At 45.8% G+C, this 20,250-nt stretch overlaps 1 protein-coding gene and 1 long non-coding RNA gene across 6 annotated transcripts in view; one reads left to right on the top strand and one right to left on the bottom strand.

The window, feature by feature from the left end:
- MFSD11 (major facilitator superfamily domain containing 11) overlaps nt 1-20,250 on the bottom strand; it is a 123,301-nt gene that overhangs the window by 60,745 nt on the left and 42,306 nt on the right. For 3 of the 5 annotated variants that reach the window (XR_008514921.2, XR_008514923.2, XR_010137884.1), the window contains exon 14: nt 6,438-6,553. The gene's annotated coding sequence lies outside the window, so the exon portion shown is untranslated. Of the gene's footprint in view, nt 1-4,904; nt 5,198-6,437; nt 6,554-20,250 lie in introns of those variants that run through there. The other 2 variants (XR_010137885.1, XM_063717844.1) reach the window with 2 other exon arrangements.
- On the top strand, nt 557-20,052 carry LOC129051122 (uncharacterized). Its single transcript, XR_008515193.2, has 3 exons — nt 557-696; nt 19,610-19,716; nt 19,819-20,052. It is a non-coding gene; the product is annotated as an uncharacterized LOC129051122 (long non-coding RNA).

Genomic DNA, 20,250 nt, shown 5'->3' with positions numbered 1-20,250 from the left:
TTTTTTTTTTTTTTTTCAGATGGAGTTTCACTCTTGTTGCCTAGGCTGGAGTGCACTGGTGCGATCTTGGCTCACTGCAACCTCCGCCTCCTGGGTTCAAGCAATTCTCCTGCCTCAGCCTCCTGAGTAGCTGGGATTACAGGCATGTGCCACCATGCCTGGTTAATTTTGTATTTTTCGTAGAGACGGGGCTTTGCCATGTTGGTCAGGCTCGTCTCGAACTCCCGACCTCAGGTGATCCTCCTGCCTCAGCCTCCCAAAGTGTTGGGATTACAGGTATGAGCCACCATGCCCTGCCTCATTTCCTTATTTTCAAAATCATAATAGAGCAACAGCTCACTGGTTGCTAACCACTTCCTGAGAGTCACCTTGAGGCTCAGACCTTTACTAGATGTGACATAATAAGAAATATATTTGGTCTTTGTTCTCAGTGGCACAGAACTCCTACAAGCCTTGGAATTTCCTGAAAGACAGGAGTGTCTTTGGTTGTTATGAGCCCCTCTGATCACATATGTACTGAGGTGACAAAGGGTGGGGTCCCCATATAGCCTCACAAATGGACTGGTCACCAGAAAGACCAAGTGATTAGAAGGTTGGGCGTTTCATCCCACCCACTGATCTCCTGAAAGGGCAGGGAGGAGGCTGCCATTAAGCGGCATAAAATCTCTCGAATCTGGAGATGTGATGAGCTTTGAGGTTGGTGAACACATGGGGTGCTGGGAGGGTGGCATCCCTGGATGGGGCATAGAGGCTCTGTACCCCCACCCCAAGCTCACCTTACACATCTCTTCCATTTGGGTCTTCTTGAGTTGTATCCTCTACAATAAACTGGCAATTTTAAGTAAATTGTTTTCCTGGGCCAGGCATGGTGGCTCCGATGTGTAATCCCAGCACTTTGGGAGGCTGAGGTGGGAGGATTGCTTGAGCGTGGGAGTTCAAGACCAGCTTGAGCAACATAGTGAGACCCCATCTCTACATAAATTTATTTAAAACATTAACCGGGTGTGGTGGTGCGCACCTGTGGTTCCAGCTACTCGGGAGGCTGAGGTGGGAGGATCACGTGAGCCCAGGAGTTTGAGGCTGCAGTGAACTACGATAGCACCACTGCACTCCAGCCTGGGCAACAAAGTGAGACCCTGTCTCAAAAAAAAATATTGTTTTCCTGCAAGCCATTCTAGCAAATTATCAAATATGAGCTGGGGATTGTAGGAACTCCCCTCCCTTTACAGCTGGTCAGTAAGAAGTATGGATGGCCTGGATTTAGGACTGGCATCTGAGGTAGTGGGGGGTAGTGTCAGAGGCATTTGAACTGGGGCAACTCCAACTTAAATAGGGGCTGGGTAAAATGGGGCTGAGACCTGCTGCCCTGCATTCCCAGGATGTCAGGCATTCTTAGTCACAGGATGAGACAGGAGGTCCTCAGGACTGGTATCACAAGATACAGGTCATAAAGACCCTGGTAATAAATACAACAGGATGCTGTAAAAGAAAAAAAGCCAGCCCAAACCCGCCAAAACCAACACAGCAACTAAAGGGAACTTTAGTCATCCTCAACCTCATTATATGCTAAGTATAACATATTAGCATACTAATAGACACTCCCACCAGCGTCATGACAGTTTACAAATGCCATGGCAATGCCCAGAAGTTACCCTATATCCCTATATTGCTTAAAAAGGGAGGAACCCTCAATTCTGGGACTTGCTCGCTCCTTTTCCGGAAAACTCTTAAATAATCCATCCCTTGCTTAGCAAATGATCAAAAAATAACCATAAAATAAACCAACAGTCCTCAGGGCTACTCTGTCTATGGAGTAGCCATTCTTTTGTTTCTTTACTTTCTTTTTTTTCTTTTTCCTTTTTTTTTTTTAATTGAGGAAGAGTCTCGCTCTGTCGCCCATGCTGGAGTACAGTGGTGCGATCTCAGCTCACTGCAACCTCCACCTCCTGGGTTCCAGCAATTCTCCTGCCTCAGCCTCCCAAGTAGTTGGGACTACAGGCGCCTGCCACCACAGCCGGCTAATTTTTTGTATTTTTAGTAGAGATGGGTTTCCACCATGTTGGTCAGGCTGGTCTCAAACTCCTGACCTCGTGATGTGCCTGCCTTGGCCTCCCAAAGTGCTGGGATTACAGGCATGAGCCACCATGCCCAACCGAGCCTCAGCTTTCCAAGTAGCTGGGGCTACAGGCTCATGCCACCATATCCAGCTAATTTTTTTTCTTTTTGTATTTTTAGTAGAGATGGGGTTTCACCATGTTGGCCAGGCTGGTCTCAAACTCTTGACCTCAGATCCACTTTGGCCTCCCAAAGTGCTGGGATTATAGGCATGAGCCACCATGCCCAGCCTCAGAATTCTTTCTTGTGTGAAATCCAAGAACCCTCTCTTGGAGTCTGCATCAGGATCCCTTTCTGGTAATGGTAATCATGTGGGACTGAGACCTTACTTAACCTGTGGGGGTCCCTGCTAACTCCTGGTAGTGTCAGGATTGAACTGAATTGTTGAACACCCAGCTGGTGCTGCAGAGTTGGTTGGTGTGGAAGAAAAACCCCCAGAGATTTGGTGTTGGAAGTCATCAGACTAGTCAATGTCGAGGATATTAGACTGTAGGCTGTACGATGTCCTTCCCCCCAAGAGTTAATGTAGTTGTGAGAACAAGAAAAACACATGGGGGAAAAGGAAGCAATGCAAGACGAGGTGTGATTCAGCCTGTGGGAACTTCACCAAAGTCAGGAAAAGGCTGCTGTGGTCCGAAAAGGCTTCACAGGGAGGTGGGACTTATGCCAGGTCCTGAAGATGAACAGGATTTGGATAGAAGGAAGGAGAAAGAGAGGTCATTCCACAAAGAAATACAATATGAACAAAGGCAGAGATGTTGAAGTAGAATGTATTCATGAAATGAGAATAAAATAAATGTGTCTACAGAAAAGGGTATGTTTTGGGGACTGGCATGGTTTTAGAGTCTTGAAGTTTTGGTTTTGCATGGAGCAGGTATGGTTTTGCAGGATGAGGTTTTAGGAATTGTTCACTGTCAGGCAAAGAAGTATGGGCCTGATCGGCTGGGCGTGGTGGCTCACGCCTGTAATCCCAGCACTTTGGCAGTCTGAGACAGGCGGATCGCGAGGTCAGAAGATCGAGACCATCCTGGCCAACATGGTGAAACCCTGTCTCTACTAAAAAAATACAAAAAAATATATATATATACCCAGGTGTGGTGGCAGGCACCTGTAGTCCCAGCTACTCGGGAGGCTGAAGCAGGAGAATGGTGTGAACCCAGGAGGTGGAGCTTGCAGTGAGCTGATCTGGTAGGAAATTAGAAAGCACCACCATTTTCTGAATGGAGAAATTTAATCAAAATTACAACATCCCTCATCTTCCACTGATTGTCAACATCATGAAAGATGTGTAGTCATCCCAGTCATCCCTCAGATACCAAAACCCGCAGATGCTCAAGTCCTTGATATAAAATAGCATAGTATTTGCATATAACCTACACACATCTTCCTGCATACTTTATAATTTTTTTTTTTGGGAGATGGAGTCTCGTACTGTCACCCAGGCTGGAGTACAGTGGTGCAATCTCAGCTCACTGCAACCTCCATCTCCCAGGTTCAAGCAATTCTCCTGCCTCAGCCTCCCAAGTAGTTGGGATTACAGGCTTGCGCCACCATGCCTGGCTAATTTTTTTTTTTTTTTTTTTTTTGGTAGAGACGGGTTTTCACCACGTTGGCCAGGCTGGTCTCGAACTCCTGACCTTGGGTGATCCGCCCGCCTCAGCCTCCCAAAGTGCTGGGATTACAGGCATGAGCCCGTAATTACTACAACCCTAGATTACTTACAATACCTAATACAATGTAAATGCTATGTAAATAGTTGTTATACACTATTGTTTAGGGACTCATAAGAAAAAAAGTCTGCACATGTTCAGTACAGAATTTTTTTCCCCATATTTTCGATCCGTGGTTGTTTGAACCCACAATACAAAATGGTTATGGAGGACAGACTGTGGTTAAGAGTACATTTTCAGCTGGGCGCAGTGGCTCATGCCTGTAATCCCATCACTTTTGGAGGCCAAGGCAGGTGGATCACGAGGTCAGGAGCTCGAGACCAGCCTGGCCAGGATGGTGAAACCCCATCTCTACTAAAAATACAAAAAAAAATTAGCTGGGCGTGGTGACGGGCACCTGTAATCCCAGCTACTTGGGAGACTGAGGCAGGAGAATCGCTTGAACCTGGGAGGTGGAGGTTGCAGTGAGCCCAGATCACACCACTGCACTCCAGCCTGAGCGACAGAGTGAGACTCCATCTCAAAAAAAAAAAAAAAAAAAGAGTACATTTTCTTCAGATGTTTTTTTTTTTTTTTTTTTTTTTTTTTTTTGAGACAGAGTTTCGCTCTGTCGCCAAGGCTGAAGTGCAATGGTATGATCTTGGCTCACTGCAACCTCTGCTTACCAGGTTCAAGTGATTCTCCTGCCTCAGCCTCCTAAATAGCTGGGATTACAGGTACCTGCCACCACGCCTGGCTAATTTTTTTTTTTTTCCTTTGAGACGGAGTCTCGCTCTTTCACCCAGGCTGAAGTACAGTGGCATGATCTAGGCTCACTGCAACCTCTGCCTCCTGGGTTCAAGAGATTCTCCTGCCTCAGTCTTCTGAGTGGCTGGGATTACAGATGTGTGCCACCATGCCCAGCTAATTTTTTAGTAGAGACAGGGTTTCACCATGTTGGCCAGGCTGGTCTCGAACTCCTGACCTCAGGTAATCTGCCCACCTCAGCCTCCCAAAGTGCTAGGATTACAGGTGTGAGCCACCGCACCCAGCCCAGATGAGATTTTTAAAAATCCATCTCTCCTTGTATTAGCTTGCTACTGCTACTATAGCAAATTATCACATTGAGTGGCTTAAAGGCAACACAATTTTATTATCTTACACTTCTGGAGGTCAGAAGTGCAAGATGGGTCTCCTGGGGCTAAAAGTAAGGTGTCAGCAAGGCTGCTAAATTGTTCCTGGAGGCTCTAGGGGAGAAACTGTTCCTTTGCCTCTTCTACCTCCTAGTGGCCACCTAGATTCTATGACTTGTGGTCCCTTCCACTGTCTTGAAAGCCAGTCTTTGTCCCAATGCATCACTTTGACTCTGACCCTGACCCTCCTGCCTCCATCTTCTGTTGCGGGAAGTCAGGGACCCCAAATGGAAGGACCAGCTGAAGCCATGGCAGAAGAACATGGATTATGAAGATTTCATGGATATTTATTAGATCCCCCAATTAATACTTTTATAATTTCTTATGCCTGTCTTTACTGCAATCTCTGAACATAAATTGTGAAGATTTCATGGACACTTATCACTTCCCCAATCAACACCCTTGTGATTTCCTATGCCTGTCTTTACTTTAATCTCAATCCTGTCATCTCATAAACTGAGGAGGATGTATGTTGCCTCAGGACCCTGTGATGATTGCGTTAACTGCACAAATTATAGAGCATGTGTGTTTGAACAATATGAAATCTGGGCACCTTGAAAAAAGAAAAGGATAATAGCAATGTTCAGGGAACAAGAGAGATAACCTTAAACTCTGACCTCTGGTGAGCTGGGCGGAACAGAGTCATATTTCTCTTTTTTCAAAAGCAAATGGGAGAAATATCACTGAATTATTTTTCTCAGCAAGGAACATCCCTGAGAAAGAGAATGCGCCCCTGAGGATAGTCCTCTAAAATGGCCCTCTTGGGTGTGGCCATCTTCTACGGTCGAAACTATAGGGATGAAATAAGCCCCAGTCTCCCATAGCCCTCCCAGGCTTATTAGGACGAGGAAATTCCCGCCTAATAAATTTTCGGTCAGATCGGTTGTCTGCTCTCAAACCCTGTCTCCTGATAAGATGTTATCAATGACAATTTGTGCCCAAAACTTCATTTGCAATTTTAATTTCGCCCCATCCTGTGGTCCTGTGATCTCGCCCTGCCTCCATTTGCCTTGTGATATTCTATTACCTTGTGAAGCACGTCATCTCTTCGACCCACACCCTATTTGCACACTCCCTCCCCTTTGAAAATCACTAATAAAAACTTGCTGGTTTTGCAGCTTGTAGGGCATCATGGAACCTACTGACATGTGATGTCTCCCCCCGGATGCCCAGCTTTAAAATTTCTCTCTTTTGTACTCTGTCCCTCTATTTCTCAACCCAGCGGATGCTTAGGGAAAATAGAAAAGAACCTACGTGACTATCGGGGGCAGGTTCCCCGATAATTTTCCACTTTAAGGACCTGACATTATATTGGGCCCATTCAGCTAATTCCAGAGAATCTCCTCATCTCAAGGTGAGCTGATTAGCAGCCTTAATTGCACCTGCAACCTCAATTCCCCCTTACCATGGAACTAACATATTCACAGGTTCCAGCAATCAGGATATGGACAAATTTAGGCAGGTCCTTATCTGCACTTACCAGCTCTGCCATCTCGGATATGTTACTTGATCTCTCTGTGCCTTGGTTTTCTCATCTATAAAATGGGTATAATGGTTTCTAGTTGATAATTACTTGTAACGTGCTTTAAAGAGAGCCTGGAAAAAAAAGAAAGAAAGAAAGAAAAGAAAAATAAAAGAATGCCTACACCGGGTGCAGTGGCTCATGCCTGTAATCCTAACACTTTGGGAGGCTCAGATGGGTGGATCACTTGAAGTCAGGAGCTCGAGACCAGCCTGGACAACATGGTGAAACCCCCTCTCTACTAAAAATACAAAAATTAGCTGGGTGTGGTGATGCACGCCTGTAATCCCAGCTACTCAGGAGGCTGAGGCAGGAGAATCGCTTGAACCCTAGAGGCGGAGGTTGCAGTGAGCCAAGATAGTGCCACTGCACTCCAGCCTGGGCAATATAGTGAGACTCTGTCTCAAAAAAAAAAAAAAAAAAAAAAAAAGGGTGCCTGGTATATAGGTAAGCACTCAATATATATTAGTGGTGTCTCTAGCAGAGAGAAGGTCAGGCCGTGGAGGGCACCATGGCACTGTATGAAATGTGCTGGGCTCATCTAGCATATTAAGGATTCAGTGTTGAATAGATGTGAATGCCCTGCACTGGGCTATTCTTCTTTCACTGGTTTCAATGGTTTCTGATCCAGAAAGGGATAAAATGAAAGAGCTGATCTCTCAGGGGGAAAAAAAAAAAGAAAAAAGAAAAAAAAAAACAAGCAAAAAAACAAAACCAGCTATATAGCAAACCCAAAGCACTTCATTCTGCAAAATAATGGGACAGGCCAAAATGGTTCCTAAGTCAAAGGGTTTGCCAGAGCCAAGGCAATGTTCTTTAGTGGAAAGCAAGCTCTGGCTGCCAAACAAATCATTTCCTGCAGAATAGGGTACAGCTTGTGGGGGCAGCCACCTGTGGGAAGAGAGCCAGCCCAGACACCCCGTGCGGCTCCCCCACAGCACATGGATTCAGCAGGCTACCTCCCCAGCGCGCCAACCACAAACAAGTAGAGAAGAAAACATCTGTCTTTTCCTCAACATGTTCTCACAGTGTCTACCATATGAGTCATCAAACTGCTTTCGGTTCAGTGACAATTATCCCAAAAGATCCCTTTCTAAGATATAAAACTGAGAGAACTAAACCAATTAAAAAAAAAGTTAAACAGGCTTAGAATGTAAACAAAAAAGACTGAAGAATTGGAAATATCTGACAACATTTTCAGGAAGAAAAAGGAAGAGGACTTGTGAATTGAAATGAAGTCAAAAATAAATGCTCAAAGGAGCTTCCTCTGGACTAGACTTCTCTAAAGCTGCAATCTGCTTGTTCTCTAAATTATCACACAGAAATAGGGCAGGACTACTCTTGATAAGAACATCAAAACTTCCAGATTTAATAGCAGCTCAGAAAACCAGCAAATCATAGCCCAATGCTGCAGGAAGGTGTCCAGGGCACATTCACACTATTTGCACACAAAGTCAAAAAGAAGGTCAAGTCTGACCTTCTACCTTCACACAAATATACATCCTAGTATTAAGATTTAGTATATTGTTGATCAAGGACCAAAAAACACACAAAACACACAAAATGTCAAGTTAGAATATTTCTTTTTTTTTTTTTTTGAGATGGAGTCTGGCTCTGTCACTCAGGCTGGAGTGCAGTGGTGCGATCTTGGCTCACTGCAACCTCCGCCTCCTGGGTTCAAGGAATTCTACTGCCTCAGCCTCCCGACGAGCTGGGACTACAGGTGTATGCCACCACGCCCAGCTAATTTTTGTATTTTTAGTAGAGACAGGGTTTCACCATTTTGGCCAGGATGGTTTCAATCTCTTGACCTTGTGATCCCAAAGTGCTAGGATTACAGGCGTGAGCCACCACGCCCAGCCGAGTTAGAGTATTTCTAGGGAATATGTTTCTGATATTTATCAAGAAATATGAGTTTTAGGCTGGGCACGGTGGCTCACGCCTGTAATCCCAGCACTTTCGGAAGCTGAGGCAGGTGGATTGCTTGAGCCCAGGAGTTCAAGACCAGCCTGGCCAACATGGCAAAACCTGTGGTGGGTATGGTGGCACGCACCTGTAATTCCAGCTACTCAGGAGGCTGAGGCACGAGAATTGCTTGAACCTAGGAGGCAGAGGTTGCAGTAAGTTGTGATCATGCCACTGCCCTCCAGCCTGGGCAACACAGTGAGACGGTGTCTCAAAAAAAAAAAAAAAAAAAGAAAGAAAGAAATATGAGGCCGAGCATGGTGGCTCATGCCTGAGGTCAGGAATTTGAGACCAGACTGGCCAACATGGTGAAACCCTGTCTGTACTAAAAATACAAAAATTAGCTGGGCATGGTGGCTCACGCGTCAAGAGGCTGAGACAGGAAGGTCACTTGAACCCAGGAGGCAGAGGTTGCAGTGAGCCAAGATCATGCCACTGCACTCTAGCCTGGGCAACAGAGTGAGACTGTCTCAAAAAAAAAAAAAAAAAGAAAAGAAAAAAGAAAAAGAAAAACAAGAAAAGAAATGTGAGTTGTAGAGAAAAGAGTTGTCTAATTATTTTACATGCTGGAAACCCAACCAAAATAACCCAAACAAACAAGCCAAAGTAATTATGTTTTATTTTAATGAGATATTAACTTTTCAAAGTTAATTATCTCTTAACCAATAAACATAATCCATATTCGCAACCATGTTGATGAACAAAACCAAACTCTGCAAGATATTTAAAGAGGTTTATTCTGAGCCAATATGAGTGACCATGGCTGGGAGAACAATCTCAAGAGGTCCTGAGAAAGGGTGGTCAGTTACAGCTTGGTTTTACACATTTAGGGAGACAGAAGTTGCAGGCCAAGACATAAATCAGTATGTTAGAGTAGGTAGTTAGGCAGAACTGAGCAGGGCAGGAGAGGGCCCCTACCATGTCGTCAGGCAACCATCAGGTGATGGTCAGGCAGTTGTTGAACTGTGTCTCTAAAATGATAATTGGTTGCAGCTGGTTCCAGGGACCGGCAGTCTCCCAATAGATAGAAAATACCTGGAGCTAGTGATCAGCAGCTTCCTGATAAGATCTCAGGAGCTAGGCAAGTTGGTTCAAACATGTGCACTAAGAGGCAAAATGGGAGTTTAACTGGTATATGACCTTCCTCTGGGAATGCTTGACTGGTAAGAGAAAAATGCCTCAAACAAGCATACACACAACTTCAGTAAACGCACTGCACATGCGGCCCCTCCCAAGTGCTGGCAGGTCACTGTGCATGCAGACAGCCTGCCCCAAGGGGAAAATTAAGAGAAGAAAAACACAAACCCCGGAACCATGCCAATGTATAAAACCCCAAGCCCAAGGCTGAACAGGGCACTTGGATCTCTTATGTTGCCCACTTGCCTCTCTTCCAAGTGTACTTTGCTTCCTTTCATTCCTGCTCTAAAACTTTTTTATTTTTTATTTTTTTGAGATGAAGTCTCTCTGTCGCCCAGGCTGGAGTGCAATGGTGTGATCTCAGCTCACTGCAACCTCTGCCCCCTGGGTTCAAGCGATTCTCCTGCCTCAGCCTCCCCAGTAGCTGGGATTACAGGCGTGCATTACTACGCCCAGCTAATTTTTATATTTTTAGTAGAGATGGGGTTTCACCATGTTGGCCAGGCTGGTCTCAAACTTCTGACCTCAGGTGATGCGCCCGCCTCAGCCTCCCAAAGTGCTGGGCTTACAGGCATGAGCCACCACGTCCGATCTTATTTATTTATTGATTTATTGATTGAGATGGAGTCTCGCCCTGTCGTCCAGGCTGAAGAGCAGTGGTGCAATCCTCCTCCCAGGTTCAAGTGATTCTCCTGCCTCAGCCTCCCAAGTAGCTGGGACTACAGGCACGTGCCACCAAGCCTGGCTATTTTTTTTTCTTGTTTTTAGTAGAGACGGGGTTTTGCCATGTTGGCCAGGCTGGTCTCGAACTCCTGACCTCATGATCCACCTGCCTCGGCTTCCCAAAGTGCTGAGATTACAGACATGAGCCACCACACCTGGCCATGAGTAAGAGTTTATTAAAAACTTTGGCCGGGTACGGTGGCTCACGCCTGCAATCCCAGCACTTTGGGAGGCTGAGGCAGTTGGATCACCTGAGGTCAGGAGTTCAAGACCAGCCTGGACAACATGGTGAAACCCCGTCTCTACTAAAAATACAAAAATTAGCCAGGCATGGTGGCAGGCACCTGTAATCCCAGTTACTTAGGAGGTTGAGGCAGGAGAATTGCTTGAACTTGGTAGGCGGCAGTTGCAGTGAGCCAAGATCATGCCATTGCACTCCAGCCTGGGTGACACAGCGAGACTCTGTCTCAAAATAACAACAACAAAACAACAAAATATATACATATATATTTTGGGCTGGGCATGGTGTCTCACACCTGTAATCCTAGCATTTTGGGAGGCTGAGGTGGTTGGACTGCCTGAGCTCAGGAGTTTGAAACCAGCCTGGACAACATGACAACACCTTGTCTCTACTAAAAATACAAAAAATTAGCCAGGTGTGGTGGCGTGCGACTGTAAATACAGCTATACAGGAGACTGAGGCATGAGAATCTCTTGAACCCGGGAGGCAGAGCTTGCAGTGAGCCAAGATCATGCCACTGCATTCCAGCCTGGTGACAGGCCACTTCACTCCACCCAGGGTGACAGAGGGAGACTCTGTCTCAAAAAACAAAAACAAAAACAAAAACAAAAACAAAAAACAAACACCATGTATTTGGGGGTAAAATATTTGTATTTCCCTCAGGTCTCCTATCTGTCATGTGATGCTATGCCAGAGTCAGGTTGGAATTTAGTATCTTATTGCTACAGAGTCTGTTCTGTCAGTCTTACGATTTCTATTTTAATGTTAATGCTGGTCAGTTGCGCCTAAACGCCGAAAAAGGTGGGTATAATAAGGCGGCTGACCTTCTTTCCTGGTCATGGCTGGGAATTGTTTTGAGGTTTCTCTAGCATCCTCTTGGCCCATTAAGGGTCTGTTCAGTCAGTCTGGGGTTGGGGGATTAGGGTTTTATTTTTGGTTTTCAATCATTTCACTGCTGATTATATAACAAAAGCTCATAGTATTATATTTACCCAACCATATGGCTGGAATTCGATCCAGCTTGATCAAGCCTTTCATTTTCTTGGAGGACCAAAAGTAACAGAACTAGACACTTAGGCCATATTGCAAAGAATATTTTCTTTCAATTACATAACGAATCTCTCAGTTTGAGAAAATAAGGAAGGATGTCCGTGTTCTATTGAAATCACTCACATCCGGTCGGGCGCGGTGGCTCACACCTGTAATCCCAGCACTTTGGGAGGCTGAGGTGGGTGGATCACCTGAGGTCAGGAGTTCGAGGCCAGCCTGGCCAACATGGTGAAACCCCGTCTCTACTAAAAATACAAAAAATTAGCTGGGCGTGGTGGTGGGCGCCTGTAACCCAGCTACTCGGGAGGCTGAGGCAGGAAAATCGCTTGAACCCGGGAGGCGAAGGTTGCGGTGAGTCGAGATTGCACCACTGCACTCCAGCCTGGGCGACAAGAATGAAACTCCATCTCAAAAAAAAAAAAAAGAGAAATCACTCATATCCTGTTATCCTTTGTTTCTGGGAGTCATGCCTAGAAACAGGGGTTCAAGAGACATGAGAACCCTTGAGAACATTTTTGTTGTATTGACATAAAGCCTTCATGGGAAGACTCAGGATGGGGGAAACTAGAGATTCTCACCTATTAAAGTCATATACATAGCTCTCAAGAACAAGACTGAACAAATTTAAGAATTTGTGGCTCTAAAGGAAATGTCCAACAAAAATAAAACCAGGGCTAGTTAATGTCAAGGCCTTTTCCTCTACAGGATTTCCTATATCATTTGTGATAAGGAGGAAGTAATCTAACCTTGTTTATAAGCCCACTAATTAAACAACAATTTGGCATCTTGCAGAAAAAAAGGTTAATACCACAGGCCCCAGACCCTGTTGTTTGCAAGGTTGGTCCTTGGCTAGCCTCTGGGCTCAGAGCACTCCTCATCAACAGCTCACTGATAAGAGGGTTCGATTTGCCTAGACTGGTTAGTAAACCCTGTGGCTGGCTGCCGGCATGGTGGTTCACGCCTGTAATCCCAGCACTTTGGGAGGCCGAGAAGGGTGGATCATCTGAGGTCAGGAGTTCCGGACCAGCCTGGCCAACATGGTGAAACCCCATCTCTACTAAAAATACAAAAATTAGCCGGGCGTGGTGGTGCCCCTGTAAATCCCAGCTACTCCAGAGGCTGAGGTGGGAGAATTGCTTGAACCTGGGAGGCAGAGGCTGCAGTGAGCCAATATCGCGCCACTGCACTCCAGCCTGGGTGACAGAGCGAGACTCCGTGTCAAAAAACAAAAAAACAAAAAATATTGTGGCTAATGCTAAATAAACACCTGCTTTCCTTCTGGAGTATGGAATTTTGGTACCAGCTGGGAAGAGGCTGCCTATGTGACCAGACTTCAGTAAAAACCTTTGGTGCTGTGTCTCTAGTGGGCTCTCCTGGACAGAAACATGGCATACACATGTGTTTCTGCATCTTTGTTGCTGGGGTAAGAGTGTGTTCTGTGTGACTCCTCGGGCTGGAAAGAGCACAGGAAGCCTGTGTCTGGATTCCTGTATGCTCTGCTGAGTCCTTTTCCTTAAGATCCGGCTCTGCATTCTGACTACGTCACTGTGAGTTCAACACGTGTTGAGTCATGTGAGTCCTAGTGAATCCCCAAGTTAAGAGGTGGTCCTCAGCCAGGCGCGGTGGCTTATGCCTGTAATCCCAGCACTTTGGGAGGCTGAGGCGGGCAGATCACTTGAGGTCAGTTCAAGACTAGCCTGGCCAACATGGCGAAACCCTGTCTCTACTAAAAATACAAAAATTAGTGGGGCACGGTGGTGCATGTCTGTAATCCCAGCTACTTGGGAGGCTGAGGCAGGAGAATCATTTGAACCCAGGAGACGGAGGTTGCAGTGAGCCAAGATCGTGCCACTGCACTCCAGCCTGGGTGACAGAGCAACACTCCGTCTCAGAAAAAAAAAAAAAAAAAAATTGGAAGAGCTCCAGGAGTGCTGTGTCTCAGGTATTCAAGGAACACCTCTTTTTTCTTTTCTTTTTTTTTTTTTTTGAGATGGAGTCTTGCTCTGTTGCCTATGCTGGAGTGCAATGGCTCAATCTCGGCTCACTGCAACCTCTGCCTTCCTGGTTCAAGTGATGCTCGTGCCTCAGCCTCCCGAGTAGGATTACAGGTGCCCACCACCATGCCCAGCTAATTTTTGTATTTTTAAGAGACAAGATTTCAGCACGTTGGCCAGGCTGGTCTCAAACTCCTGACCTCAGGTGATCCACCCGCCTTGGCCTCCCAAAGCGCTGAGATTTTAGGCATGAGCCATCATGCCTAGCCATTAATTGTGATAAAATACTCATAAAATTTACCATCTTAACCATTTTGAAGTGTACAGTTCAGTGGTATTAAATACATTATAATGCTGTGCAACCATCACCACTGCCCATCTCCAGAACTCATCTTGCACAACAGAAACTTTGTACTCATTAAACACTAGGCCAGGCACAGTGGCTCATGTCTGTAATCCCAGCACTTTGGGAGGCTGAGGTGGGTGGACCGCTTGAGTCTAGGAGTTCAGGACCAGCCTGGCAACATGGTGAAACCCTGTCTTTACAAAAAATACAAAAAAATTACCTGAGTGTGGTGGGATGCGCTTGTGGTCCCAAGCTACTCGGGAGGCTGAGGTGGGAGGACCGCTTGAGGCCAGGAGTTGGAGGTTGCAGTGAGCTATGTTTGTGCCACTGCACTCCAGCCTGGGCGACAGAGCAAGACCCTGCCTCAAAACTAAAAAATGAAGACAATAAATACTACCTTCCCACTCTTCCGTCCCCACCAGCCCACCATTCTACATCTGACTCCATGAATTTGTCTACTCTAGGTACCTCATATAAATGAAATCAAGCAGTATTTGTCTTTGTGTGACTGGCTTATCTCACTCAGCATGATAATGTCCTCCAGGTCCATCTATGTTGTAGCATGTGCCCAAATTTCCTTCCTTTTAAGGCTGAATCATACTTCATTGTATGGACATACATTTTGTTCCATCCACTGATGAAGATTTAGTTCTTTCCCACTGTTAGGTAATTGTGAATAATGCTGCAGTGAATGTGGGTGAACAAATATCTCTGAGACCCTTTCAACTATTTTGTGTATATACTCAGAGTGAAATTGCTGGATCATATGTAATTCTATTTTTAGTTTGTTGAGAATAACTTTTTTTTTTTTTTTGAGACGGAGTCTCGCTCTGCTGCCCAGGCTAGAGTGCAGTGGTATGATCTCTGCTTGATGTAACCTCTGTCTCCTGGGTTCCAGCGATTCTCCTGCCTCAGCCTCCTGATTAGCTAGGATTACAGGTACATGCCACCATACCCAACTAATTTTTGTATTTTTAGTAGAGACAGGGTTACACCATGTTGGCCAGCCAGACTGGTCTCAAACTCCTGACCTCAACTGATCCACCCACCTCAGCCTCCCAAAGTGCTGGAATTACAGGTGTGAGCCACCATACCCAGTCTGAGGATAACTGTCTTTTAAGGCTGAATACTGTTCCATTATATGGAGAAACCACACTTTGTTTATCCATTCTTTTTTTTTTGAGATGGAGTCTCACTCTGTGGCCAAGCTAGAGTGCAGTGGCATGATCTCAGCTCACTGCAACCTCTGCCTCCCAGGTTCAAGTGATTCTCCTGCCTCAGCCTCCCAAGTAGCTGGGACTACAGGCAGCACTACCATACCCAGCTCATTTTTGTATTTTTAGTAGAGATGGGGTTTCACCATGTTGGCCAAGATGGTCTCGATCTCTTGACCTCATGATCTGCCTGCCTCAGCCTCCCAAAGGGCTGGGATTACAAGCATGAGCCACCGTGCCTGGCCTGTTTATCCATTCTTCTATGGATGAATAACTTGAGTTGTTTCAACTTTTTGGCTATTGTGAATAATGCAGCTATGAATATGGGTGTACAAATATTGCTTCAAGTCTGCTTTTAACTCTTTTATGTATATACCCAGAAGTGAAATTACTGGATCATATGGTATTTCTAGTTTTTTGAGGAACTGCCATATACTGTTTTCCCAGTGGTTTCACCATTGTACATTTCCACACACAGTGCATGAGGGTTTCAATTTCTCCACATCCTTGCCAACACCTTTCTTTTTTCTTCTTTTTTTTTGGATAGCAGCCATCCCAACGGGTGTGAGGATCCAAAAAAATTGGCTATTAATGGGGACTTATTTGTATTTTTGTATTTTAAGAACTTAAAAACTCCCAAGGGGGTCGGGCGTGGGGGCTCACGCCTGTAATCCCAGCACTTTGGGAGGCCAAGGCGGGCAGATCACCTGAGCTCAGGAGTTCGAGACCAGCCTGGCCAATATGGTGAAATCCCGTCTCTACTAAACATACAAAAAATAAATAGGCTGGGCGTGGTGGCAGGCATCTGTAATCCCAGCTACTTGGGAGGCTGAGGCAGGAGAATCCCTTGTACCCGGGAGGCAGAGGTTGCAGTGAGCCAAGACTGTGCCATTGCACTCCAGCCTGGGCAACAAGAGCGAAACTCTGTCTCAAAAAACAAAAGACCTTCAAGGGACTTACCATAAGTCAACAAACAACAAACCAACCAACCAACAAAAACTCCTAGAGGAAAGAAATCCTCTATGTGGGCAGCCAAAGCCCTGGTTTAAAGGCGTTCAAGTTGGGGTATGGGAAAACTTGGGAGGGGAGGGGAGAATGTTTTCATACTCACAGAGAAAAACACCTGTGGTTCAATAAACATCGCTCAAGGTCTAAGCCAAATCTAAATATAGACAGTATGAAACTTGCAATAAAAGAGCAGGACACCCACACACACAAACAAGCACACACCCATGGGAGACCCAGCTACAGCATTTACTTAGCTACAAGTATGAAGACAAAAGTTTTGAACGGCATATATAAAATAAGCATAAAAATTAAACTCTTTATTTCATTGTCAAATTTTTTTTTTCCAAGCTGGAGTGCAGTGGCGTGATCTTGGCTCACTGCAACCTCCAACTCCCGGGTTCAAGCAATTCTCCTGCTTCAACTTCCCGAGTAGCTGGGATTACAGGCGCCTGCCACCACGCTCGACTAATTTTTGTATTCTTAGTAGAGATGGGGGTTTCATCATATTGGCCAGGCTGGTCTCAAACTCTTGACCTTGTGATCTGCCTGCCTCGGCCTCCCAAAGTGCTATGATTATAGGCGTGCGCCACCGTGCCTGGCCCCACATTTCATCTTTAACTCAAGTAATGCAAAGAATTTAAAAGATTACCTTAATGTTATATAGTCTTCTAAAGAGTCCACCAAGATCAAAACTATAGACACAAGAACTGAATAAAAGCAGCCGGGCGTGGTGTCTCACGCCTCTAATCCCAGCACTTTGGGAAGCTGAGGTGGGTGGATCATGAGGTCAAGAGTTCGAGACCAGCCTGGCCAACATGGCGAAGCCCCGTCTCTACTAAAAAATACAAAAATTAGCAGGGCATGGTGGTGTGCACCTGTAGTCCCAGCTACTTGGGAGGCTGAGCTAGGAGACTTGCTTGAACCCAGGATGTGGAGGTTGCAGTGAGCTGAGATTGCGCCACTGCATTCCAGCCAGGGCGACAGCGAGACTGTCTAAAAAAAAAAAGAAAAAGAAAAAAGGCTGAGCACGGTGGCTCACGCCTGTAATCCCAGCACTTTGGGAGGCTGAGGCGGGCAGATGACCTGAGGTCGGGAGTTCAAGACCAGCCTGACCAACATGGAGAAACCCCATCTCTACTAAAAATACAAATTAGCTGGACGTGGTGGCACATGCCTGTAATTCCAGCTACTTGGGAAGCTGAGGCAGGAGAATCGCTTGAACCTGGGAGGCGGAGGTTGCAGTGAGCCGAGATCGCACCATTGCACTCCAGCCTGGGCAACAAGAGTGAAACTCCGTCTCAAAAAAAAAAAAAAAAAAGAACTGAATAAAAGCAAAACAAACTCCCCCCAGGGCGGTGGGGGGAGGCAAGCATAGTAGCTCATTCCTGTAATCCCAGCACTTTGGAAGGCCAAGGCAGGAGGATCACTGGAGCCCAGGTGTTCGAGGCCAGCCTGGGCAAGATAATAAGACACTGTCTTTACAAAAAATAAAAAAAATTATCCAGGCATGGTGGTACATGCTTGTGGTCCCAGCTACTTGGGAGTCTGAGGCAGGAATATTGCTTGAGCCCAGGAGGTTGAAGCTGCAGTGAGCCATGACTGTGCCACTGTGATCCAGCCTGGGCAACAAAGCGAGACCCTGTCTCTAACAAAAAAGCGAGTACAAAACTGAAAATGAATACTATAGCACAAAGCAAGTAGGAGGCAGCCTAGGAAAAGCTGGGTTCCTGCCATACTGCACACAGCACTTCACTCCATTTTCTTTCCCTTTTGACAATAATCACCAGGAATCCTAGGGGTGACAAGATGCCATGGCTTCCTCAGATTAAAATTCTCAGTGTTATTAACAGAGGTGGCTTCACTTCCTTCTGCCAGCAGGGTTGTACAGATCCATTATGAGCAAACAGAGCAAGGGCCTGGAGAATGCAAGGCTTGGGAATACAGGACCCAGTTGTCACCTTCCATGTTAAGTCTCAGTGTGACAGGTGACAAGGTGGGCAGCCTTGTAAGACTCTCCCCACCAATCCCTGAGGATTGGCTGGAACTAGTGACTGGCACCTAACAGAGTGCAGCAGTGATGAAGTTATGAAAGACTGCGGCTTCTGTCTTGCCCTCGCTCTCTCTGGCTGTCCTTGCTTGTGACCTTTGATGGAGACAGCTGCCATGTTGTAGGCTGCCCTGAGGACTACTCCGTAGCATGGCGAAGGGCAAAGGGCGATCTTTAGCCAATAGCCATAAGAAACCAAGATCCTTACTTAGCCTGACAGCCTGTGAGGAACTGACTCCTGCAACAACTACATGAGTGAGCAGAGAAGCAGGCCCTCCCCCAGTGAAACCTGGAACACACCTTCACTGCAGCCTGGAGAGACATGGACTGCAGCCTGGAAAGACGCCCAGGACTCAGCTCAGCCATGCCCAGATTCCTGACCCACAGAAACTGTGATGAAATAGATGTGTGTTATTTTAAGTGCCTACATTTTGGGGTAATTTGTTATGGCACATTAGAAAACTAATACACCTTGATAAATAATGTGCTTAAAGAGATAATAAATCACTACTGTTAAGTCTGAAAGGGCATTTGTAAATTATTTATATAGGATCAACTAAGCCAATGGAGGTTATATCAGTTTCAAAAAGGAAAACCAGAACTTCAAAATCTGGAACCGCTGGGCGCAGTGGCTCACGCCTGTAATCCCAGCACTTTGGGAGGCTGAGGCAGGCAGATCATGAGGTCAGGAGTTCTAGACCAGCCTGACCAACATGGTGAAACCCCGTCTCTAGTGAAAATACAAAAATTAGCCAGGCGTGGTGGCACATGCCTGTAATCCCAGCTACTCAGGAAGCTGAGGCAGGAGAATCGCTTTAACCTGGGAGGCAGAGGTTGCAGTGAGCCAAGATTGCGCCACTGCACTCTAGCCTGGGCAACAGAGTAAGACGCTGTCTCAAAAGAAAAACAAAACAAAACAAAACACAACAACCAAAAAACAACAACAAAAAAAGTAAGCTCTTGCTAGGCACGGTGGCTCTTGCTTGTAATCCCCCCAGCACTTTGCGAGGCCATGGCGAGAAGATCGCTTAAGCCCAGGAGTTCAAGACCAGCCTGAGCAACATAGGGAGACTCTGTCTCTACTAAAAATTTGAAAAGAAAAAAAAAAAAAACTGAGCTCTCTCATTTACATGAAATGTTCAAAATAAGCAAATCTATAGAGACAGAAAGTAGATTTGTGGTTGCCATGCCACATAAGAAAGAATGACTGCTGACAGGCAGCGACTGCTTTTTGGGGTGATAAAATGTCCTGGAATTAGATCATTGTGGTGGTTATGCAACCTTGTGAATGTACACTTTAAAATGGGACATTTTTATGGCTTCTGGATTTGATTTCAATTAAAAAAAAAATTTAAGTAAGCTCTTATGGAGGGAAGCTAACACTTCCATTTCAACATCTCCCCAGTTATGTTCCATTCCCGCACGCAGGATGATAGACTGGCACTGCTCGAGGAGGACACATAAATGATGGTGTGACGCTGGCCTGATGACGCAGCTCAGATCTCATTCCAGGTTTGTTTGGGGGTTTCTGCATTGCATCTTCCAGGAAAATTGCTAGCAAAAGTCCTCCTTCAGTAAATATGTTTGTCTTTTTCAATGTTTTTGTTGTTACAGATGTTAGATTCCTGTTCTTAAGACTTAAAGGACCGGGCATGGTGGCTCACCCCTGTAATCCCAGCACTTTGGGAGGCCAAGGCGGGTGGATCACCTGAGGTCAGGAGTTCCAGACCAGCCTGGCCAACATGGTGAAACCCCATCTCTACTAAAAATACAAAAATTAGCCAGGTGTGGTGGCACATGCCTATAATCCTAGCTAGTTGGGAGGCTAAAGAACGAGAATTGCTTGAACCCGGGAGGCAGAGGTGGCAGTGAGCTGAGATCGCGCCACTGCACTCTAGCCTGGGCGACAGAGTGAGAATCCGTCTCTAAATAAATAAATAAAAAATAAATAAATTTTAAAAAAGACTTACGACAATTTTTACCTTATTTCATAATACTTAATTGGCCACTCCTTGCTATGAGCTACAAGGTAAGAAAACTTATCAA

The sequence above is a fragment of the Pongo abelii genome, chromosome 19, assembly GCF_028885655.2.
Source record: "Pongo abelii isolate AG06213 chromosome 19, NHGRI_mPonAbe1-v2.0_pri, whole genome shotgun sequence".
Lineage (NCBI taxonomy): Eukaryota > Metazoa > Chordata > Mammalia > Primates > Hominidae > Pongo > Pongo abelii.
This window is presented reverse-complemented; position numbering and strand designations above follow the sequence as displayed.